Genomic DNA, 27,164 nt, shown 5'->3' with positions numbered 1-27,164 from the left:
TCCTTAATTATTGTGTCATTACAGTAATGGCTTCATTGACTGAGTTAGTCTAACCCAGGAAAAGAATAATACTGCTTTTCCTGCCATTCTCGGCTTCTGTAATTTTCAGAGTGCTGCATAGCTCCCCAAAGTAATTAAGAGGTACTTCAGGGGCTGCTTAATAATGAAATGGCCCCTGAAGAAGGTGAAGCTCCCACCCTTTGCATCCTACCTATTGTGTCAACACACCATTTTTCTATCTGATTCATCTCTGCAAGACGTGTTTGAAAAAATTTTCTTAATTACAAAAATAGGAAAAAAAATGTGAAAGCCACTGCTCTAAATAGGTGATATTTTGGTATAAATTATCTAGATGATCACAATTATACAGATCTCATCTTACACATAAAATGAGAAGCTTGGAAAGTTTTATGCATAAATGACAAGTTTTGTCTAAAACCATAACAACCAAACAAAACAGCATTGTTATTGTTCGTGAGCTGCCAAAGATGACCTACTGTGCCTGGTGGGAACATGTTGTAGGCATATGTGCAAATACCTCATACCATGCAACTAAGATAATGTGAGTCTGCACATACAGGAATGCATAATAGCAAATTTTGCACTAATGTCTCTAAATGTGTCAGAAGTGCCAGTTGAGTTTGATGAAGCTTACTGATTGCTGTCTTCTGGTCAAGGATGATGACACAGAGATTTTTTTAATTTTCACTTCTTGGTTCTACCAAAGGTACAGATGGATTTGTACGTACTCTATGAGTGAGTTTAGCATATCAGCACGGTCTCTTGCAACTGAGAATGAGACATACTGTGTAAGAACTTGTCTGAATCTTTCCCAAGCTGTTGTCCAGATTTCGTGGGATCTTGGAAGACATACGCTCCCAAATCAATTTGATGTTCTTGATTGCTAATGTTTGCTTTATGGCCTTAACACTAAACATGTGTATACACATGTGACCACGTAACAGCCTAATGTCTCTGCATTTGTGCCGACTGTCAAACAGTACTTAATTCACCTAAAGCGTTTTTTCCTGCGAGACAAGTCTTTTCATCTTCACAATTTTGAGATAATGGAATTGGAATAAGTTGCATTTGTAGATTTAAGAGGCCACTTTTGATTCCAAGGATCTTTTGAGGACAGGAAGAGTACAATATTCAACTTGCACTGATACATGTTAATGAAGAAAATCTGTCAAAGGCTATGTGATTTATCTCACATACAGTTATTTACATTAATTATTTACTCCTATAAAACTACCAGCAATGATGCATGTTATGTGCAATACTAGAGAGCAAAATATTTTAAATAGTGTTACACTGTAAAACTGCTTCACATTGTAAAATATTTTATTTTTAGAATATTTTTTAAACAATTAAATTGCACTTACTTTTCAGTTCACCTCCCAATTTTTTCCCATTTCTCTTTTGACTAATAATATTAAACACCATTTTTGTTATGAAGAAAATATGTAAATATTGAACTATATATTTTTAATTTTTTTCTTTTTAGAATTAATATGAGTTGCTTTTGTACAGGATTAAAAATAAAATAAATCGTTGTATTTTACTTCTTTGATAGCTTTGACCCTGAAATCAACTTCAGACTTTTCTGGTAACACGGAAATATATGAGAACCATATAAAGTTGTTATCTTAGTCTGTGACAAATGTTTACCTAAAAGATCAAAGTATATTTTTCTATAATAAAATAGTGTTTTGTCTTGAGGGAATAAAAATTAGAGATGTAAAATTAGTTGATTTCAATTTGTTCTGTAAGTTTCCCAGAAGAATTCAAAACTTAATGTGCATTTTAAATGCTTTAAAGATATTGAAATATTGACTCAGATCCCTTTATCTAAGCCCCACCACAGTCATTTTCATCATTTTTTTCCTATTCTTTGTCACTACAAAAAATAAGCTTAACCTAGTTTTCTGTTTCTTCTTTGGTTTCTCTCAATTGCAAATATTTCTAATGATCTCATATTACCTATTTTACCTTTAATTATATAAAATTTGATTATTATTTCTTCTTCAAATGTAAGTGAATTGCATCTATTTAAACATACCCGATGATTTTATCTATTAACTGAGTACAGGAATCCTCAATGTTAAGTTCTGAATATATTCCATACCCAATTAACCTAATTTTACTTTTGTCTCTGAGATCAAATTGATGATATAATATTATGCTTCATTTCACTGAAAGCAGAATAAAGGGAAGATTCAATATGCTGTAGTTTATTTATTGTATCCATGTGCACATAATCTAAGTCTTTACTGAGAAATAAGGCTCATCAGATAACTTGTCAAATTATCTTTTTCTGATGTTGCATCACCATTTAGATGCTGCTAAGCAAGAAAACATGGTATGCAAACCTCCACATCTTGTTTCTTAAACTTATACTCATTCATTTGTTCATTTGTTCATATATTAATTGAGCACTGTAAGTGCCACACACTGCATAAGACTCTGGAGACATGTGGGTTATGTTTCCTACTCTTTTTGAATGAAGCTTATACTCCTGGTACCATCATTTGTTAGTTATGTGACCTGATCTTTAATCTTTTTTTGTTTCTTGAGACAGAGTCTCACTCTGTCACCAGGCTAGAGTGGCACGATCTCAGCTCACTGCAACCTCAGTCTCCCGAGTTCAAGTGATTGTCCTGCCTCAGCCTCCCGAGTAGCTGAGACTACAGGCATACACCACCACACCTGCCTAATTTTTGTATTTTTAGCAGAGGCAGTGTTTCACCATGTTGGCCAGGATGGACTTTATCTATTGACTTTGGTGATCCACCTGCCTCAGCCTCCCAAAGTGCTGGGATTACAGGAGTGAGCTACCATACCCGGCCAATCTTTGATCATTTAACTTTTCTCTGCCTCAGTTTCCTCACCTATGACATGTGAATCATAATTTTGTTGAAAATATCAATTTGGTAGTTGAGAAAATCAAATGACTTAATACACAGAAGTGTTTGCAATTTGTATTGGGCAGTAGAATGTTAGATCCTAATAGTGGTACATGTTCATCATTCCTAATTTGAAAATCCAAAATCTAAAATGCTCCAAAATCCAAAACTTTTGAAGTGTCAACATAATGCTTACTAGTAGAAAGTTTTACCCCTGACCTTATGTGATGGGTAAAGGTGCACAATACACAATTCACTTAATGTCTACAAGAGAAAAAAGATCCTGTGTCCACCTTCAGTTGCAATATTTCTTTTCTGCACATGCCCAGATTTCCCCATGGAAGCACACCCCAAAAGGGTCATAAAATGGCACAGGTCCATGTTGCATGCACCAATAACAGTCTCCCCATGATACGCCAGTTTGAGCCAAGACCTACATGCATTAGTCACTGTTTTTGCTTATTATCTGCTCTGTGATGTAAAGATGTTGTTGAAAATATCAAAAAGGCCTGCAGATATCCCCATAAGTGAGAGTGATAACAAAAAGAGGAAGAACTTACCTTTATCTATAGCACCAAGAGTCAAGTCATTGCAACTGGACAGTGGTGTAATGTGAAACATCTTACAGAAGAGTATGGTGTTGGAATGACCACTGTGTATGACCTGAAGAAACAGAAAGATAAACTGTTGAAGTTTCATGTGGAAAACAATGAGCAGAAGTTAATGAAAAATAGGAAAATACTGCATTAAGCTAAAAAATGGAGATCTTGATCATGTATTAAAAGAGTGGGCCGGGCGCGGTGGCTCACGCCTGTAATCCCAGCACTTTGGGAGGCCGAGGCGGGTGGATCACGAGGTCAAGAGATCGAGACCATCCTGGTCAACATGGTGAAACCCCGTCTCTACTAAAAATACAAAAAATTAGCTGGGCATGGTGGTGCGTGCCTGTAACCCCAGCTACTCAGGAGGTTGAGGCAGGAGAATTGCCTGAACTCAGGAGGCGGAGGTTGTGGTGAGCTGAGATTGCGCCATTGCACTCCAGCCTGGGTAACAAGAGCAAAATTCCGTCTCAAAAAAAAAAAGTGGATCCGTCAGTGTCACAATGAGCACATACCACTTAATTATATGCTGATCATGAAATAAGATCTATCATGATAAACTGAAGGGAACTGTGAATATTCAACAGGCTGGTTGCAGAAAATTAAGAAAAGAACACAGAATGAAATTTTTAAAGATTTGTGTTGATAAAGCATCAGCTGGTCACGTAATGAGTTCTCCAAGGTCATCACTAATGAAAATCTGTTGCCAGAACAACTCTATAATGCTGATAAAACATAACTGCTTTGGTGTTATTGTCCTACAAAAACATTGACTACGACTGATGAAATAGTCCTTACAGAAGCTTAAAATGCCAAGAACAGAATAATGTGCCAGGATGTGTTAACAATTACTATTGGGGACATTATTGCTAGTTTTTCATTTAAGTGAGTGTGTGGGAATTGGCTGGCCTGTGTCTGGGACCATACACATTTAAGAATGTATCACCAGATACACCCTCTCAAGACTAAACTAGGAAGAGGTCAAATACCTGAATAGAGCAATAACAAGTTCTGAAATTGAGGAAGGAATTAATAGCCTACCAACCAAAATAAGTCCAGGACCAGACGGATTCACAGCCAAATTCTGCCAGAGGTACAAAGAGGAGCTGGTGCCATTTTCTGAAATTATTCCAAACAATAGAAAAAGAGGGAATCTTCCCTAACTCATTTTATGAAGCCAGCATCATCCCGATAATAAAACCTGGCAGAGACACAACAAAAAAAAGAAAAATTTGAGGCCAATATCCCTGATGAACATCCATGTGAAAATCTTCAATAAAATACTGAAAAACAGAATCCAGCAGCTCATCAAAAAGCTTATATATCATGATCAAGTCAACTTCATCCCTGGGATACAAGGCTGGTTCAACATATATAAATCAATAAACGTAATCCATCACATAAACAGAACCAATAACAGAAACCACATGATTATCTCAATAGATACAGAAAAGACCTTTGGAAAAATTCAACAGTCCGTGCTAAAAACTCTCAATAAACTAGGTATTGATGGGATGTGTCTCAAAATAATAAGAGGTATTTATGACAAATCCACAGCCAATATCATACTGAATGAGCAAAAACTGGAAGATTCCCTTTGAAAACTGGCACAAGACAAGGATGCCCTCTCTCACCATTCTTATTCAACATAGTATTAGAAGTTCTGGCCAGAGCAATCTGGCAAGAGAAAGAAGTAAAGGGTATTCAAATAGGAAAGAGAAAGTCAAATTGTCTCTGTTTGTGGATGACATGATAGTATATTTAAAAAACCCCATCATCTCAGCCCAAAAACTCCTTAAGCTGGTAAGCAACTTTAGCAAAAACTCAGGATCCAAAATCAATGTACAAAAATCCAAGCATTTCTATACATCAATAACAGACAAACAGCCAAATCATGAGTAAACTCCCATTCACAATTGCTACAAAGAGAATAAAATACCTACAAATATAACTTACAAGGTATGTGAAGGACCTCTGCAAAGAGAACTACAAACCACTGCTCAAGGAAATAAGAGAGTACACAAACAGATGGAAAAAAATGCCATGCTCATGGATAGGAAGAATCAATATTGTGAAAATGGCCATATTGCCCAAAGTAATTTATAGATTCGACGCTACTTCTATCAAACTACCATTGACTTTCTTCAGAGAATTGAAAAAAAAATACTTTAAATTTCATATGGAACCAAAAAAGAGCCCACATATCCAAGACAATCCTAAGCAAAAGAACAAATCTGGAGACATCACACTACCTTCAAACTATACTACAAGGCTACAGTAACCAAAATAGCATGGTACTGGTACCAAAACAGATGTATAGGCCATTGGAACAGAACAGAGGCCTCGGAAATAACACCACACATCTACAACCATCTGATCTTTGACAAACATGACAAAAACAAGTAATGGAGAAAGGAGTCCCTATTTAATAAATGAAGTTGGGAAAACTGGCTAGCCATATGCAGTAAGCTGAAACTGGATCCCTTCTTTCCATGTTTTACAAAAATTAACTCAAGATGAATTAAATACTTAAGTATAAGACCTAAAACCATGAAAACCCTAGAAGAAAACTTAGGCAATACCATTCGGGACATAGGTATGGTCAAAGACTTCATGACTAAAACACCAAAAGCAATAGCAACAAAAGCCAGAATTGACAAATGGGATCTAATTAAATTAAAGAGCTTCTGCACAGCAAAATAAACCATCATCAACGTGAACAGACAATCTACAGAATGGAAGAAGATTTTTGTAATCTGTCCATCTCATGCCAGTTAGAATGGCGATCATTAAAAAGTCAGGAAACAACAGATATTGGAGAAGGTGTGGAGAAATAGGAATACTTTTACACTGTTGATGGGAGAGTAAATTAGTTCAACCATTGTGGAGACAGTGTGGTGATTCCTCAAGGATCTAGAACTAGAAATACCATTTGACCCAGCAATCCCATTGCTGGGTATATACCCAAAGAACTATAAATCATTCTACTATAAAGACACATGCACACGTATGTTTATTGCAGGACTGTTCACAATAGCAAAGACTTGGAACCAACCCAGATGCCCATCAATGATAGACTGGATAAAGAAAATGTGTCACATATACACCATGGAATACTATAAAGGCATAAAAAAGGATGAGTTCATGTCCATTGCAGGGACATGGGTGAAGCTGGAAACCACCATTCTCACCAAACTAACACAAGAATGGAAACCATATGTTCTCAGTCATAGGTGGGAGCTGAACAATGAGAACACATGGACACAATAGAGGGGAATATCACACACTGGGGCCTGTCGGGGCTGGGGTGGGTGGGGGCAGGGATAGCATTAGGAGAAATACCTAATATAGATGACAGGTTGATATGTGCAGCAAACCACCATGGCGCATATAAACCTGCATAACAAACCTGCACGTTCTGCACATGTACCCCAGAATTTAAAGTATAATAATAAATAAATAAAAGCTAATAGTGATCGATAGAAAAAAATGAATGTGTCACCAAAACACTTGAAAATGTTCAGTAGGACATTCTAAATGTTCAGTAGGATATTCTAAAATATTGGTTGACGAATAGGAAATAGTTAAGACTTTCTGAACACTACATGTCAAGCACAACCATTGTTATTAGCATTTAATAGTTATAAAAAGGAAACTGTCACATAAACATGTTAATTTAATATAACATCTCTCACAAGGATTAATGGAATAGAAACTTGAATTCAGGTTTCTGGAGACAGCATACTACAGTGAAGCTTACGGATTTTGGAATCTGATTAAGTCATCTCAAAACCTAGCATTAGTTACAATTGTGTGATCTTAATTCATCAACTTCATTAAAAGCATATCAGAGACATTAGTATCAGTATCACATGGTTGTTAGAAAATTACACACATGCAATAAGAATTCAGTAAATAACTATGAAACGTTTTATTCATTTATCAGTCAGGTTCTTGGTTCTTAATTACTCTACTTACTCTGGGATCCAATAATAAAATAGTTATATGAGGTACTTTTTATAGTCACAATTGTCAATGAAAATATGTGCAAGTTAGTAAATAAGAAGGAGAAGGCATGTGTTAAATCTTATAACATGTGGCTACATATCAGATATACTGTAGATACATCCCAAACATCCTATTTCAATGCCAATCCAGCCTCATTATGCAATTGTCAATACATTTATTTATTCCCGCTCTTGTGTCCTGGCACTAGTCGGTTTCTCGCTGCTCAGTTTTCTCACTATGCATCCTTTCTTTAGTCTCTGTACAACATCCCATATATTCTTCACAACAGAAGGTATGTTAAAACGAATGTTCATTAAATACTTGCATGTACATTTTAGCTGCTATTATTCTGAAGAATTCTTATATATATTCTCAATAATTCTTAATTCTCCAAATTCATGCAATAAAAAAGGAAACTGTGTTCTCCAACATGGCTGATGACTGTGCAAATTGTGTCTGTACAAGCTATTCATTTTGTGTTATACTGACCCAAAGAAAGGGTTTTCGAAGTTTATTCAGCTTTTGGGAGGGGGGAAAATATCACTTCTAGACTGCTTTTGACTTGGTAAATTTCCCATACTGTTGAGGTGTATGGAAACTCACCTGACTTTGGAAAATTGTATTGAATGATCTATAGTATTTTGGATTTTCCTTCAATTGTGTGTGCAACATTTATACCTGCCCACAGAGAGTTCCCCATTGACCAGAAATATAAACCACACACAGCATGAGGAAAATTAATCAATTGCTTATTTTTATAAACTATTATTTATTAAATTAGAAAATCTAATCTCTAATCTGTACCTAGAACTTTATATCTGGGTAATTTAAATGAATAATTGGTATACAAAATTGAGAACTCCATATACAATTAAAGTCTACAAGAGAATTTAAAAAGAGTAACTCTTCTTTATTGTCTCTCAATATTTACATGAACAAAATAAAATTAATTATGTGAGGGATAAAGTTTCTCATATCATGTATAAAAACTTGAGAAAGAGCTTTGATGTAATATTAACAATTTTCTAGCCTGAATCAAGCACTCTTTTAAAGGGCTTTTATTGACATGAGCTCAAGTTCTAATTACTTTGGAATTTGACTACAGCTGCACAAAAACAAGTCCAAAATGCATCTTCTAAAATAGATGTTTCTGTTCTGTAATTTTCAGTTCCATCAGACACAAGCACCTTTCAACTAATAAATAATTTGACATTTTCCTCTTTACCATCCTAAAATGAAATTCAGAGATAAAATTAACCTTTATGAATCCTATGGCATGGTCATCCTAAAATGTTTAATTAAATAGATGTTTTCACCAGTTTATAATGAATGTATTTTTTATTTAATTTATGATGCCTAGAAGTTAATCTTCATGTGAAATAAAGGAAAATGAAAAGACAGGTGGGCACTGAAACATAAGCATTTATTAAGATAAGTAATAATAAATTAGACTTACTTGTCTATGATGAGGAAAAGGGTAAAATAAAGACAGGCCATGCCAAAATCACACATTATTGACTACCAAAGTGAAAAAGTTAAGGTGTGAAATACCTAGCTCTGTTCTCAACAAAGGTGTTAACATGTTAAAGTGAACATATACCATAAATGCATATAGATACAGACATGGGTATAAATAGAGATATATAATAGAGATATAAAATAGAGATATATCATATATAATATAAAATATCTATATAAAATGGAGATATATAGTATATAATAGAGATATAAAAGAGATACATAATAAATCAGCAACATTATTTTCAGCTTATTTACTTTTAGTACTGTAGCCTCAAAATTATGCACTTACTGATTGACTAGATAGGATGTCTGAATGAACAAATTCTAATGCTTAGTAGGATCAATAAGATACTTTCATTGTAATTAATCTTTCATCTATACACTGATTTTCTCCTAAACTGTTAGCCTCTTGGTTGAAAGTTCCTGAAAATTTTGTTTTCAGTAATATCATAATTAGATGTACAGACTCCTAGAATTGAGATAAGTTTTGTCCACAGACTATTTATAGTTTGTGGGTTCTATGAAGACATTATGTGATATGCAGGACTGTTCTATGCACTGCCTCTGTGGCCTTTGCTCACTAAATACTAGAAGTTTCTTCCCAATCAGTAAAAGTGAAAAAATTACAGATCACAAAAACTAGGGTTTTTTTTAAAAAAGTGACAGAACAGTTGTTGAGAAATGGTCAACTGTCTTAGTACTAAACGCTTCCTTGCTTCAGTCCAATAGTCTGATTTCACAGCAATCTTTCTTTACTCCATTTATTTTCCTTGATACTTCCCAGTCTTTTCTTTAACCAGGGCTCAATGTCTTTGCTCCCAAAAACCTTTGCCAAGTTATCTGCAGGGTTGTTTCTTATTATTCATCAGAATAATAAAGTCATCTTAAATTCACTTCCTAATATAGGCCTTCCTTGGACTAACCTGTTTTCAGTAGCCATCTCACCTCGACCATGCCATTACTCCCTATCATGTTACTACTCAACTTACTCTGTTTAATTTATTTTGCAGCATCTACATTATTTGTATCATTTTGTTCCTCCTTCACTGGAATGTAAGCCCAAGAGGGCATGAACCATCTCTATATTTAGCACTGTCTCCTCAGTGCCTACAACAATGCCTGGCACACAGTAAGTACAGAGACAGGGACCTGAGAGAATGAGTGCATCTCTTATTCCTCCCTAGAATACATAATCAGTAAGCACTTTCACAGCTGACCACCACATTCAGGGGCTCTGGTGTCTTGAACTGCTGTTCAGACGTGACAAAAAGCTACTTATGTGGGGATGGAGGTCTTGTCACAACCTCCAAATTTATTTTAAAGAATAATCTTGACATTCATTTCAAATTCACTTCCTTCGCTCTTCAAATGTTTGCCTTAAATCTCACTAAAATTATACAAATACTTTAAATTATTCGAACATTTTTCCTAAAAAAGTTTATATGGATGAAACCAATAAAAAATGTGATTGCTATTACTTCATCACATTTTTACTTAATACTGGTTCTTTTTAATCTTGTTTCAGTACTGAATAATTTCCCCCAAATAAAATAGAAATGCAATCATTCCTGGTAGTGTATCTGATGTTATCAGATTAGTTTTCCTTTCCAGATGCCATGGTTTTATGTACTGTAAATAATCCTCCATTACCAGATGGTATCAGAAAGAAACTGCTTCAGGGAGATATATGCTATAGAAGTCTGTACATTGAGTAGCAACAAAAAAGCAAATCTTTGTAAACTAGCCAGCAAAGTATCTTAACACAGCAGTGAGTATTGGGGAATGCACACAGTGAAATCCCCATCTGACCAGATGTGGACATTCCTAATGGATGATAAGTTTAGTCAACCAATAAAATGTTTTCAATTTAAAGCTTAAAGTGGTGATTATAATGTTTGTGTTCTTTGCCTAGACAGTACAGCTGAAGCAGAGATACCAAAAAAGCAAATTATTTTGCAAACCAAATATTTACCAGACTAGCTCTTAATCTAGGCTATTGTTATTGTTCCAAAACTTACAATATGCAAGATGTAGAAGAATTACATGAAAATAAAGACAATTGATGAAATAAATGCTGATAACATTTTTCTTTTATTCTAAACCTAGTTGGAATCACAATTTTAACTGCAGTAGTTCTAAATATAATTGTATTTCTTAGTTAAGAATTTTCTTTTAATCATCATTCTGTTTTATATATTTCTCATTTTAGAGTTGGTTCCATCCCTTGTTTTCTGGGTACATGTGATAATTCAATATATTTATACAATTTGTAAAGAAAAAAGTCAGTGTACTTAGGATATCCATCACATTAAACATTTATCTTTTTTCTATGCTGGAAACATTTGAATTATTCTCCTCTAGCTATTTTTAAGTATACAATAGATATTGTAAGCTATAGCCACCCTACTGATCTATCAAACATTAGGTCTTATTTCTTCTATCAAACTGTGAATTTGTACCTATTATCAACTTGCCTTTATTCCCTGACCCCTCTACAATTCTTGTCCTCTGGCAACTGTCATTCTACTCTCTATCTCCATAAAATCAATTTTTTAGCTCCCACATATGAGTGAGAGCATGCCACATTCATCTTTCTGTGCTTGTATTATTTCACTTAATACAATGACCTCCAGGTCAATCCATTGGCTGCAATAAGAAGATTTTATTCTTTTAATGGACCAATAATTTTTCACTGTGTGTATATACCACATTTTCTTTCTATTCATCCATTGATGGGCACTTAGGTTGATTGCATATCTTGACTATTGTGAATAAATAGTGCTGCAATAAACATCGGAGCCAGATATCTTTTAAATATACTAATTTCTTTTCTTTTTGATATATTCTCAGTAGTGACATAGTTGGATCATATGGTAGTTCTTTAACCGATTTCCGGGGAGCAGGGTAGTCTCAGCTCCCCTGAGAAGGTGTTCTTCCAGGCTCTTTGTCTCTCACACACCCAAGAATGGGAGAGGGGACCACACCAAGTGCGGTGAGCGATTAAGTAAATATCGGACCCCAAAGAATTTTGCAGAAAGTGATTTATTCAGGCAGAGAAAGAGAGAAAGGAGAGAGAAAAAGATGAACATGAGAAGCTTCCACGAGATTGGAGTCCAAAGAGGTGTGGAAGAAGGGGATTTTTAACCTGGGAGGAATTCCAACCTCATCCAAGCCCCCGGTCTATGAAAGGAGTTCCTTTAAATTTCTGCTGGAGTGATTGATCTTTGATTGTTGCGGTGTGCCAAAGTTTAAACAAAGACCCTTAAGATCCCAGATGGAGAGGTGGGAGTATGGCACTGGGAAGTTCTTGTCTTTGAAACTACGCCCCCTTGTGGACCCAGGAAGAGAATAGATTCCCTCTGTTCTATTTTTAGTTTTTGAGACCACCCCCCCCCCCCACCATTCTGTTCTCCACAGTGGCTGTACTTATTTACATTCCTACCAACAGTGTACAAGGATTCCCCTTTCTCCATGTCCTCACCAACATCCATGGTTTTCTTTGTGATAAAAACCATTCCAACTTGGGTGAGATGATATCTCATTGTGCTTTTGATTTGCATTTCTCTGACGATTAGTGATGTTGCTGAGCATTTTTTCATATACCTGTTTGCCATTTGTATTTCTTCTTTTGAGAAACGTCTTTTCAGATTGTTTGTCCATATTTGAAATGGATTATTTGGCTTTCTTGCTATTGTGTTGTTAATGCTCCTTGTATATTCTATTTACCAATTCCTTGTCAGATGGGTGGTTTCCAAATAGTTGCTCCCATTCTGTGAGTTGTCTCTTCACTTTGCTGATTGTTTTCTTGTAGAAGAGGTATCGATTGCATTACTACGTTTCAAGGTGATAGGTCCCAAATATTTACCCCCTCCTGATTTGGGAAATGTATACTTGAATGATCAACTATTAATGTCAACTTAGCATGTATAAAACTAAATTCAACCTCATCTCTTTTTGTTTTAGACTAGATTCTGTTGCTCATTACTTTCTTCTATCATTGTCATTGAAATAAACTTGAAAAGAACAGTCACTCTTTGACTCCTGTGCTCCCAATCCTTATATTTTACTTGTCATCAGCAGGCTTATTATTCTTTTTATCATATATTTTTCATTTATTTATTATGTTTTAGACTCCTAAGCACCTGATTCGACCTCACTGAAACATCTCTGAACTGCAGAATGTATTTCAGGCTTTTAACTTTTTAATCTAGAGGAAATATACGGTTGGCCTAAATCTGATAGTCATTATTGTCATAGCATTATTATCTTCAAGAACAAAAAGATCTGTTTTTCCCTCTGAATTGAATCAAAATTCATTGAGATGAATAGAATTCACCTTTATTGCGTTTTATCCATTTAACCTCACTTCCAGAAGCATCAGTGTGGATTTGTATCCTACTAGGAAGTCTTACATTTTTACTCTTCTCTACCTTTTCTCAAGCTCCTAAAGATTAAGAAATGCAGTTTAATATGTTTCATTGCACCTAAACATTTAACAGAAACCGATTGTAACAGCACATCAAAAAGCTAATCCATCACGTTCATCCCGGGGATGCAAGGCTGGTACAACATACGCAAGTCTATAAATGTAATTCACCACATAAATAAAACCAAACACAAAAACCACATGATTATCTCAGTAGATACAGAGAAGGCCTTTGACAAAGTTCAGCAATCCTTTATGCTAAAAACTCTCAATAAACTAGGTATTGATGGAACGTATCTCAAAATAATAAAAGCTATTTACAACAAATCCACAGCCAATATCATACTGAATGGGCAAAAACTGGAAGCATTCCCTTTGAAATCTGACACTAGACAAGGATGCCCTCTCTTGCCACTCCTATTCAATATAGTATTGGAAGTTCTAGCCAGAGCAATCAGGCAAGAAAAAGAAATAAAGGGTATTCAGTTAGGAAAAGGAGGAAGTCAAATTGTCTCTATTTGCAGATGACATGATAGTATATTTAGAAGACCCCATCATCTCAGCCCAAAATCTCCTGAAACTGATAAGCAACTTCAGCAAAGTCTCGGGATACAAAATCAATGTGCAAAAATCACAAGCATTCCTATACACCAGTAACAGACTTAAAGAGCCAAATCAAGAATGAACTGCCATTCACAATTGCTACAAAGAGAATAAAATACCTAGGAATACAACTAACAAGGAACATAAAGGACCTCTTCAAGGAGAACTACAAACCACTGCTCAACGAAATAAGAGAGGACACAACAGATGGAAAAACATTCCATGCTCATCATTAGGAAGAATCAATATTGTGAAAATGGAACAGAACAGAGGTCTCAGAGGCAACAGCACACATCTACAACCATTTGATCTTTGACAAACCTGACAAAAACAAGCAATGGGGAAAGGATTCCCTGTTTAATAAATGGTGTTGGGAAAACTGGCTAGCCATGTGCAGAAAGCAGAAACTGGACCCCTTCCTGACACCTTACACCAAAATTAACTCCAGATGGATTAAAGACTTAAACATAAGACCTAACACCATAAAAACCCTAGAAGAAAACCTAGGCAAAACCATCCAGGACATAGGCATAGGCAAGGACTTCATGACTAAAATACCAAAAGCATTGTCAACAAAAGCCAAAATAGACAAATGGGACCTAATTAAATTCCAGAGCTTCTGCACAGCAAAAGAAACAATCATTAGGGTAAACCGGCAACCAACAGAATGGGAAAAAATGTTTCCAATCTACCCATCTGACAAAGGGCTAATATCCAGAATCTACAAAGAACTAAAACAGATTTACAAGAAAAAAAAAAAAAAGCCCATTCAAAAGTGGGTGAAGGATATGAACAGACACTTTACAAAAGAAGACATACACAAGGCCCACAAACATATGAAAAAATGCTCATCATCACTGGTCATTAGAGAAATGCAAATCAAAACTACATTGAGATACCATCTCACGCCAGTGAGAATGGCGATCACTAAAAAGTCTAAAGACAACAGACGCTGGAGAGGATGTGGAGAAACAGGAACACTTTTACACTGTTGGTGGGAGTGTAAATTAGTTCAACCATTGGGAATACAGTGTGGCGATTCCTCAAGGACCTAGAAATAGAAATTCCATTTGACCCACCAATCCCATTACTGGGTATATATCCAAAGGATTATAAATTGTTCTGTTATAAGGACACACGCACACAAATGTTCATTGCAGCAGTATTTACAATAGCAAAGACCTGGAACCAACCCAAATGCCCATCAATGATAGACTGAACAGAGAAAATGTGGCACATATACACCATAGAATACTATGTAGCCATCAAAAACGATGAGTTTGTGTCCTTTGTAGGGACATGGATAAACCTGGAAACCATCATTCTCAGCAAACTGACACAAGAACAGAAAATCAAACACTACATGTTCTCACTCATAGGAGGGTGTTAAACAATGAGAATACATGGACACAGGGAGGGGAGCATGATACACTGAGGTCTATCAGGGGGAACTAGGGGAGGGACAGTGGGGGTTGGGGAGGGATAACATGGGGAGAAATGTCAGATATAGGTGATAGGGAGGAAGGCAGCAAACCACATTGTCATGTACGTACCTATGCAACAATCTTGCATGTTCACATGTACCCCAAAACCAAAAATGCAATAAAATATATGTTAAAAAAAAACCTATCCAAGAATAATTACAGACCAGAAGCTCTTTCCACCAATCACCAATTATATGATAAACCTAATCATTAAATGATAAACCTAAATCAGCGCCCTTGATTGCCTGTAAAAAAGATATTGAGCTAGGCACAGTGGCTCATGCCTGTAAACCCAGCACTTTGGTAGGCTGAGGTAGGAGGATCACTTGAGACCAGGAGTTTGAGACCAGCCTGGGCAACATAGGAAGACTCCGTCTCTATAAAAAAATCAAAACATTAGCTAGGTGTGGTGGCATACCCCTATATTCCAGCTAATTTGAGAGGCTGACATGGGAGGATAACTTGAGCCCTGTATTTTGAGGTTCCAGTTAGCTATGAATGTGCCACTGCACTCCAGCCTGGGAAATACAGCATGATGGACAATGGACTAACTACTACTCTACTTGGTAGATGTCAATGATAGTTTCTAGCAATGGGAAGAAACAATAGCAAATTAATTAGATTTTTATTTTGCTTCTGAAATTAATTTCTTGTCTCAGAAAAAGAAAAGATACAGAAGCCCAGTTCATGCTGAACCCTTGGAGATAGACTTCAACTCTCTGATCCTCTGATACATCCACACACTGCTGCTCCCACTGTTGAGTTAATGCTTGTTCACTAACCTGTTTGCTCCAGTTGTTCTTGTTTTAATTACATACTTAAATAAATGTTACATTACATGATGAAAAAATAAAAATAAATTCCAGCACTTTTTGTAGTGTTTTGTTTCTGTTTTTCAAATACTAGCAGCAGTAGTGAATATATTGAGTTTATTAAAAGCATAAAGTAACTTTAATCATCATTGAGTTGGTAGTATGCATTCAAAATTTAAATATTTGAAAGTATTTATTAATTCCTTATTATGTATCAGGCAGTATACTAGTCACTAGGAATATAGAAGTAAACAAGACATGCCAAGTTGTTCTATCTTACTATTGCTGTCTACTCTGACTCCTCATGTCATAATCCAAGCCTTGAAACAGGTTGTTAATTATATGTGTGGGTGTGTTTGTGTGTATGTGTGTATAATCTATGTTTATATAATTATATAATCATGTAATATCCTGTAATACAATATAATTATATAATATAATCATATAATTACATATACGTATATACACACACAATTATACATATAATTATATAATATAATCTTATTATATATTGTATATATAATGTGTATATGTGATGTATATTACACACACACACACACAAACTTATTTTCAAAAAAATTCAAGACAATTAGAAGATCCACAAGAAAGATTTTTATCTAAATATTGTTATGATTCTTGCTAGATGTGAATAGATTTTCAATCTTTTAAAATATATTTTACCTAAAACATATGTGTAAATACACACACACATATATATACACACACATACAATTTTCTTAATTCTATAACAAAGAAACTAAAAGAAGCTTTTCTGGTTCACCTCATTCTTTACACTGACCCTGCATACTTCATTCAGCACATCAGCAGTGTGTCATGAAAGATCCTCAGCTGTCACTTCATTTTCTTGTGTTGAAATGAATCTGCAAACCCAGGCCCTTTATCTTAGATAATCATGGTCTGAAGCTGTTTTCTTTACCTGGTTTTAACATAAATATTCCGAGCCAAATTCTTTTTCACAGAAATGGCTACATAATTTTATTGTAATTTCTACATCATAAAAATGTAAACACAAGCATTTGTACTTCACTTTCTCACCAGAGCATGTTACTTTATATATTCTCATTACAATCCACCAACTTTATGAAATTGTCATAAAAATTAAAATATTATGCAATGACTACCTTGGATAATGATCATGAGTGACAACTCTGAAAATATGCAACAAAAGAGGACAATGAATTCAGAAACTGAAATGCAAGATTCAGATGGGCACAGAGTACATGAATTTAGATCTATATCAATATTAAATTTTATTTGACATTTCTGAATTTATTATGGAAAAATATATCATATTAACTCAACTTGTTTGAGAGATATTCTTCCTTATCAGTATCCTCTTAATTAGAACAAAATCAAATACTCACAGTGCGCATTCTAATCATTGTAGAATCTTCCTACATTTTTAAACTCAAACTGCCTCCATTCTGATCCAATCTTTTTCTGGGTATACATTTAAGGGTCTGTAGTCCTACAAAGATCTTTTCTTCTGGTGACTTAATTTCAATGTGACCTGATTTGAAATTTTAAAATTTTAATTTATCAAATAGATTTTATTTTTCCTTCTTTCTGACTCTTAGTACCTAATATGGTACAAGTAAAATTAATTCCAGCTCTGTCCTCAAAGCAGAATCAGTGTCTGCATCCTGTCGAGACTAATCTTGCCTCCCAAGAGGGCAAAGGATTTAGAAAATAAATCAAAATACTAAAAGGATTAATTTTATTCTTTAGAAGAAAATTATTGTGCTCTCTATTAACTAGATATACCTTTTACAATTAAGTATACAGAAGATTTTAAATGATTACAAATGCTTTATTTCCTTATCCAAGTTAAACTTTTCATAAAGTTAGTATGTTTTAATTGTAGATATTTTTGACATAAATGTGAACATTGATAATGTTAATATACATGATGAGCCTATACAATGCTATTTGGGACCCATGTATTTACCTGAGGAAAAACAAATTAAGACAATTAGAAGCCCCCAGTAAATATCTTTTATCTAAATATTGTTATGACTGTTGCTTGATGTTAATTATTAAATTTACAATCTTTGAAAATATTTCTGGCCGGGCACGGTGGCTCACGCCTGTAATCCCAGCACTTTGGGAGGCCTAGGTGGGTGGATCACAAGGTCAAGAGATCGAGACCATCCTGGTCAACATGGTGAAACCCTGTCTCTACTAAAAATACAAAAAATTAGCTGGGCATGGTGGCTCGTGCCTGTAATCCCAGCTACTCAGGAGGCTGAGGCAGGAGAATTGCCTGAACCCAGGAGGTGGAGGTTGCAGTGAGCAGAGATAGAGCCATTGCACTCCAGCCTGGGCAACAAGAGCGAAACTCCATCTCAAAAAAAAAGAAAAGAAAAAAGAAAATATTTCTGAATATTATCTATTTTCATTTTGAATTAAATTATTGCCATAAATAAAAATTCATTGATAATTTTACATAGGCAAGGATACTAAATCACAAACAAATATTTTTATTTACAAGTGAGCTTATAATCTAATTTGAAAAGCAGAACACATATTTTAAAAAAAGAGGAAAAACCACCAAGAGAACTATTTCTCATGTCAACTATTATTTTAAAAACAAGTGATAGAAATATTCCTAGAACAAATATATTAGTGGTTCGTTTGGACAGGAAGGAAAGGCTTCATTCAATTTTGAAGTGAGCCTGGAAGGAACAGTTATCTTTAGATGAAAAAGAGGGTGGGGAGTTTTTGGCAGCAGAATGATAAACAGTGGAAACTGATATGTATAATAGCTAAATCATTGAAATGATTTCAAAACAGGATTGAACATTATTTACTTATTTGAAATGACATTTCCCTTTTAACAAGTTTGGATATATGTTTTTAAAATACTAAAAATATGAAGTGAACATGTCAAATTTTTCTCAGGTGGGTCTCATTTCATCAAATCAGTTACCACACTGATACACATTGTTAGGTTTATCTGTGACACTCAAGTAGAAACTTAAACATATCTTGAAAGGAAATGTTATTGTTATTTTGAGGTAGAAAAATCCTTTGAGATTGCAGCTCCCAGAGAAAACGCACAGAACAAGAGGACGCCCACTTTCAGACGAATTTTTGTTACCCACGGACCAGAAGATTCCCAGCGGAGGAGCCCCACGGGTCGCCAGGGCGACTCTTGTGGCTGGCGTCTCAGTTTTGCCAGCGCCCCGGCAAGGTGATTCTTGGTGCAGAGTGAATGGGACTGATTGATGTTTGGAGCTCTGGGAAGGCAGAGTTGCCCATTTACCTGATTGAGGAAGGGACTCAAGAGGGAAGCCAGACTGGAGATCCCCGGGCAGAAAAGCACCACAAATCTTGATACCGCTGTTTTGGCCGGCGCAGTGGGTTGCTCAGATTTCGGCGCTGGGAATCAACAAGTTGGACGTCCGGTCAGAGACCTAATTTGAAAGTGGCAATTACAAAGACGACAGGTGGATGAACTCACAATGAAGGAAAGAAACCAGTATAAAAAGGCTGAGAATACCCAAGATCAGAATGCCTCTCCTTCTACAGGTGATCACAGTTCCTCATCAATAAGAGAACAAGGCCTGATGGAGAACGAGTGCATTCCATTAACAGATTTAGGCTTCAGAAAGTGGATAATAAGGAACTTTAGTGAGCTAAAAGAACATGTTCTAGCCCAATGTAAAGAAACTAAGAACCTCGAAAACAGGTTTGATGAAATCCTAACAAGAATAGACAATTTAGAGTGGAATATAAGTGAATTAATGGAACTGAAGAATACAATACAAGAACTCCACGAAGTATGCACAGGTTTTAACAGTCGAATTGATCAAGCAGAAGAAAGGATATCAGAGGTCGAAGACCAACTTAAAGAAATGAAACGAGAAGACAAGATTAGAGAAGAAAGAGTAAAAAGGAATGAGCAAAGTCTCCAAGAAATATGGGACTATGTGAAAAGACCTAATTTACGATTGATAGGTATACCTGAATGTCATGAAGAGAATGAATCCAAGTTGGAAAATATTCTTCAGGATATTATTCAGGAAAACTTTCCTAATCTAGTAAGGCAGGACAATACTCAACTCCAGCTAATCCAGAGAACACCATAAAGATATTTCTCAAGTAGAGCAACTCCAAGACACATAATCGCTAGATTCACTAGGGTTGAAATAAAGGAGAAAATTCTAAGGGCAGCTAGAGAGAAAGGTCAGGTTACCCATAAAGGGAAGCCTATCAGACTCACAGCAGACCTCTCACCAGAAACCCTACAAACTAGAAGGGGGGTGGTCAATATTCAATATCCTCAAAGAAAAGAATTTTCAACACAGAATTTCATATCAAGCCAAACTAAGCTTTATAAGCGAAGGAAAAAGAAAATTTTTCATGAACAAGCAAGCACTCAGAGATTTCATCACCACCAGGCCTGCTTTACAAGAGCTTCTGAAAGAAGCACTACAAACAGAAAGGAGCAACCAGTATCAGTCATCCCAAAAACTTACCAAAGCATAAAGAGTATCTCTATAATGAAGAATCTACATCAACTAATAGGCAAAATAGCCAGCTAGCATTAAATGACAATATTGAACTCACAAATATTAATATTAATTCTAAATTTAAATGGATTAAATGCCCCAATCAAAGACACAGACAGGTAAATTGAATAAAAAGTCAAAACCCATCGGAACGCTGTATCCAGATCTATTTCACAAGCAACGACATACAAAAACTCAAAACAAAGGGATGGAGGAAGATTCACCAATTAAATGGAAAGCAAAAAAAAAAAAAAAAAAACAGGAGTTGTAACTTTCGTCTCTCACAAAATAGACTTTAATAGTAACAAAGACTAAAAGAAACAAGGACATTACATAATGGTAAAAGGATCGATGCAACAACAGGAGTTAATGATTATAAATATATATGCACCCAATACAGGAGCACCCAGATACATAAGACAACTTCTTAATGACTTATAAAGAGACTTGGACTCCCGCACAATAATAGCGGGAGACTTTGACACCACATCGTTAATATTCGACGGATCAATGAGATAGAAAATTAACAGGGACATCTATGATTTGAACTCATACCTGGAACAAGTAAACTCAGTGAATATTTATAGAATTCTTCACCCCAGGTCCACAGAACATACATATTTCTCAGTATCACATTACACCTATTTTGAAAGTGACCACATAGTCAGAAGTAAATCACTCTTCAGCATTTGCATAGCATTTCACAGACTTAAATGAAATATTGGTTGGCTGTTTGTTTGTTATTTTCTTCCCTTATTCCTTCCTGTCTCCGTTGTTAAGCACAATTATAGGCATAAAAGAGGTTTTTAATACCTATTTTTAGATTGCATTCCAGCCCGGGCAATAGAGCAAGACTCCTGTTCTCTCTCCCCCTTTCTCTTTCTCTTTCTTTCTTTCTCTCAAAAAAAAAAAAATAAATAATAATAATAATCCTTTGAAGGTAATGAAAATCAAAACAACATTTAACTGCAAAGATAGAGATCAAGGCATTAAACGGACATTATTCTAAATTCATAAATAGCCTCACAGCTTAGTATCTTCATTTTCAATTCTACTTTTTCTCTTTGTTGTCATCATACTATGTCCCATTCCCTTCCCTTTTCAATCAAGCTTTTTGTAAGTTCAGTGAATTTAAAAACGTTTATAGAAGTCATGAGTCCACATAATATTGTAACGTGGGATCCGTGTACTCATCAAAGAGAAATAATTAATAAAAATGAAATTCCCAGGATGACTTTCAATCTAGAGGGTCAATTCTGATGCTGTGTCTAAAAAATGCTATAAACAGTTAAAATCAGAAACAAGATTGCAAATGGTTCCTGGATTTCATAGTATTATGTAGTTAGGACTTAAAATATATATTATTTGTGTATTCAGAATATATGCTGTAAAACAGATCATTGCAATCATACAAGCTCCAGTATGTTAACTTTTTCAGACCCTTGGACCTAAGTTTTAGAAGAGTAATAGATAGGTGGTATAAAGAAATAAGTGCCAACAAAAATTAAAGCAACATCTGTATATACTGCAAATTTAAAAGTAAAAAAGGATAAATAAAAGTTTTGGGGGGATGATGAAACGTTCTAAAATTAGTGGTAATGATTGTATAACTAAATACAGTAAAAACTGATAAATTCTATACCTTAAAAGCAAGACTTTTGTATTAGTCAAGGTTCTCTAAAGGGACAGGAATAATAGAATAGATGTATATTTAAAAGGGAGTTTATTATTTTATTTTATTTTATTGAGATGAAGTCTCACACTGCACTCCCAGGCTGGAGTGCAGTGGTACAATCTTGGCTCACTGCAACTTCCTCCTCCTGGGTTGAAACAATTCTCCTGCCACAGCCTCCTGAATAGCTGGGATTACAGGCACCTGCCACCACACCTGGCTAATTTTTTTTATTTTTAGTAGAGATGGGGTTTCACCACGTTGGTCAGGCTGGTTTCGAACTCCTGACCTCATGATCTGTCCTCCTCAGCCTCCCAAAGTGCTGGGATTACAGGTGTGAGCCCTAGGCCCAGCCTTGAAAGGTAGTTTATTAAGGAGCATTGACTCACATGATCACAAGGTGAAGTCTCACAATAGGCCAACTGCAAGCTGAGAGGAGCAAGGAAGCCAGTCCGAATCCCAAAACCTCAAAAGTAGGGAAGCCAACAGTGCAGCCTTCAGTGTGTAGCCAAAGGTCCACGAGTCCCTGGGAAACCACTGGTATAGGTCCAAAATCCAAAAGCTGAAAAACTTCGAGTCTGATGTTAGAGGGTAGGGAGCATCCAGCACAGGAGAAAGATGGAGGCCAGAAGACTTAGCCAGTCTAGTTCTTCCATGTTCCTCTGTCTGCTTTTGTCTAGCTGTGCTGGCAGCTGATTAGATGGTGCCCACCCAGATTGAGGGTGGGTCTGTCTCTCCCAGTCCACTGACTCAAATGTTAATCACCTTTGGCAGCACCCTCACAGACATACCCAAGAACAATACTTTGCATTCTTCAATTCAATTGAGTTGACAGTCAATATTAACCATCACAACTTTTATGATGTGTAAATCTTATCTCAATAAAGCTGTTATACAGAAGAAGAACAGCAACAATAACAACAGCCAGAAGCAGTAGCACAGCATACAATTTAGTTGACGGGACCTAAAAAAATAACACAATACAGGTCTAGTGGTCCAACTGTGATGCAATGCTTACCACTCTGGTCTCTTTTTTTCTACTAATCCCTAAGGTGAAAGGATTTTGTTAGATTGTTTCATTGCTATCTGAAATGTCTTGCTTTACCCACTAATTTCTGCTCTTTGTGCAGAACTAGTTTTATTTATACAGATAATTTAAAATATATATTCACTTTATGCAGAAAAAATTCTAGGGGGTGCTTCCCTCAAAAACAAGAAAAATGTGACTAGCAGACAATTTGAAACTATCACTTCTTCAGCACAGGGGACATTTCTGCCTCAACATGTAACCTAAAGTGCTCTCTCTTAAGGTAATATAATTCTTCATATAGAATCAAATGTGTAATTTATCTTTCCACATGACTAATGGCAAATAAAATAGCAGGTCTTGATTGCTGCTTCCAAATATTACAGAATAGTTGCATCAAGCTAAACACCTCCATGAAGAACAAGGAGAAAATCCATTTAAAATAAAATTAAAATACATGTTTAAAAACATTGGAACACTATCAGGTTAACTAGCACATGAGAAGCGAAATATTAGGAACGAGGAACTCTGACGATATGAGCCAATACTCTGCCAATACTGGTTTTTCTTTATACGTCCTTTTTCTAGGTATAGGTCAGAAATTGAAAATAAGGCAAATTATATGGTAAATGACTACTTCTATTTGATCGAGATAGCAGCAGTACTTATGACAGTGTCATATGACTAGAAATATACAAATTATATATATGAAGTTCTAGGATCTTAATGAAAAAATATCAGAGTACTAAACCAAATATTTTACCACAAATACATTTGCAAATTTCTAAAGATCCATGGCACAGGAAGCTAAGAGCCACACAACAAGTTACTAGAAAGCAAAGCTGATAAGCTATAGCATTGACCTGAGGAGGTTTGGTGGGAGTTCAGAAAGGGGAAGACACAGGTAAAGACCACAGACTATCATTTGAAATCTCTCCAAGGCTATGCCTTTGGAGGACAAGAGGCAAATTCATTCTTTCTAGCATTTAAATCTTAGCCTTACTAAAAATGCAAACCAATTTAGCTGATTCCCTGATTCATTTTAGGCTAATAGTCCCATTCTATTTTCCTAAAAAATAAAAAAGGAATAAACTCTCTTTGGAAGAAAAAAAACATCATAGACAATCCCTACAATTTTTTACATAGATTGTGTTGCTTTTAGTTACTGAAAAGGGAGAAGAAAAAAATTGAAAAATAGAAACAGACCCATAGATGACACAGATCTTAGATGAATCAGAAAATGACTTTGAAATTGCTATGAATAATATATTCAGGAAATAAAAGAACATAAGAAAAAATAAGTGAAAGTATGTTTATTTTGACCAGAAATATGGAGGTTTTATTTTATATATTCAATTGGAATTCTTGAACTGAAATATAAAAGCTAAAAGAAAGAATTCAATAGATGAATTTAACAGCAGATTAGACAAAGTAAAAGACAGAATTAGTGAACTATAAAAAAAGGTTAATAGAGAATATTCAGCCTGAAGCAAAGAGAAAAAAAAGTGTGAAAAAGGAAAGAAAGAGCACAATAGAAACATTACACTGTAAAAACAAATTTAACAATTCCATAAAGAGAGAAAAGAGAAAAGGAGCAGAAATAGTAAAGATATGCTGAGAAATTTCTAAGACTAATAAATACATGTGAGTTAGAATTTCAAAAGTTCTCTGGACACCAAACAAGGTGACTGAAAAGGATGCTTCATCAATGAACATAATTATAAAACTGAACATCAAAATTATATGTGTGTGTGTGAATGTATGTGTATGCTTGTGAGAAAAAGACATCACATCAAAGAACCTAATTTGAGACCGAGTATTTACTTTACAACAGAAGATTTGCAAGCTAGGAAACAAATAAGTTTACTTTAAATGCTGGGAAAAAAAAATCATTCCCAATTCAAAATTTTTTACCAAATGCAAGTATAATTCAAAAACAACTATAAAATAACATTCTTTTGAGATAAAACAAAACTAAGAAAATTTTTCACCAGCCAACTTGCTTTAAAAGAGATACTACATAAAATTATTTAAGCAAAATAGAAAAGATCCTATTCCTAAACACAGAAATGCATGAAGAAATGAAGAATGAGGATTAATAAAAAAAAAAAATGTATGCTACCCATCAAAATCAGTAATAAAACTGTCTCCAGTATTAGAATATACACAGTCTTACAAGGCATAAAATAAAATAAAGGCAGGGAATAAATAGGACTACATAAAATGTTCTAAGGTGTTAGTACACTCTAGGATTTTATAATACAGTTGATCCTTGAGCTGCGGGAAACTTTTTGGTGATTCATGACAAATTGAAAAAACTAGCAGATAAACCACATAGCCTAGAAATATCAAAGAAATAAAGAAAATGTTAGGTATTTGATGAATGCATAAAATATGTGTGGATAATAGTCAGTTTTATCACTTACTACCATAAAATACACATAAATCTATTCTAAAAAGTTAAAATTTATCAAAACATATGCATGCAAATATAGACCATACATAGCATCATTCAAAGTTGAGATAAATGTAAGCAAATGAAAAGATGTACTATTAAACTATATGCATAAAATTAACTACAGTACACATTTTACTACTGTTATAATTTTGTAGTCACTTCCGGTTGCTATTTCACTGAACTCAAGTGTTATGAGTATCTGCTTATATGCCATGAAAAATCATCTTGGCATGAACAGTTTATCTCTTCAGTAAATTGTGTATTGCAGTAAAAGGTAATCTCTTGTGGTTCTCACATATTTTTCTTCATGTTTAGTGCAATGGTATAAACCTTGAGCAAGGCCAGAGGACCCATACAAAGTGCCACCAGTGACACTGGAAGTGCCCACAAGGAGTAAAGAAAATCTCATGATATTAAATGAAAAAATCAAGGTTGGGAGTGTTGGCTCATACCTATAATCCCAGCACTTTTGGAGGCCAATCAGGAGGATCATTTGAGCCCAGGAGTTCATGACCAGCCTGGGCAGCATAGGGAGGCCTTGTCTCTACAAAAATAATAACAATAATGATAAAACATTAGCTAGGTGCAGTGCCTGGCACTTATAGACCCACCTATAAGGAGGCTAAGGTGAGAGGATCTGCTTGAGCCCAGGAGGTCAGGGCTGCCATGATTGCATCACTGCACTCCAGCCTGGGCAACAGAGGAGGACCCTGTCTAAAAAGAAAGAGAGAAAGAACAGCGAAACCCCATCTCTGCTAAAAATACAAAAATAAGCTGTGTGTGGGGATATGCACCTATAATCCCAGGTACCATGAAGACTGAGGCAGGAAAATTGCTTGAACCTGGGAGGTGGAGGTTGCAGTGAGCTGAGATAGTGCCACCACAATCCAGCCTGGGTGACAGAGCGAGACTCCATCTCAAAAAAAAAAAAAAAAAGAAAGAGAGAGAGAGAGAGAAAGGAAGGAAGGAAAGGAGGGAGGAAGGGGAGAAAGAAAAGATTGAATTGCTTGGTATGTAGATTAAGATCTACAGCTGCAGTTGTTCACCATTTGAGACAGATAATTCATGTTACAAACAGATGATTCAAACTTGTAGTATTCGTAAACACAGCAC

Source organism: Aotus nancymaae, unplaced genomic scaffold (genome assembly GCF_030222135.1).
Source record: "Aotus nancymaae isolate 86718 unplaced genomic scaffold, 86718_ANA_hifiasm-v0.15.2.pri h1tg000033l, whole genome shotgun sequence".
NCBI lineage: Eukaryota > Metazoa > Chordata > Mammalia > Primates > Aotidae > Aotus > Aotus nancymaae.
Note: the sequence above shows the minus strand (reverse complement) of the source record.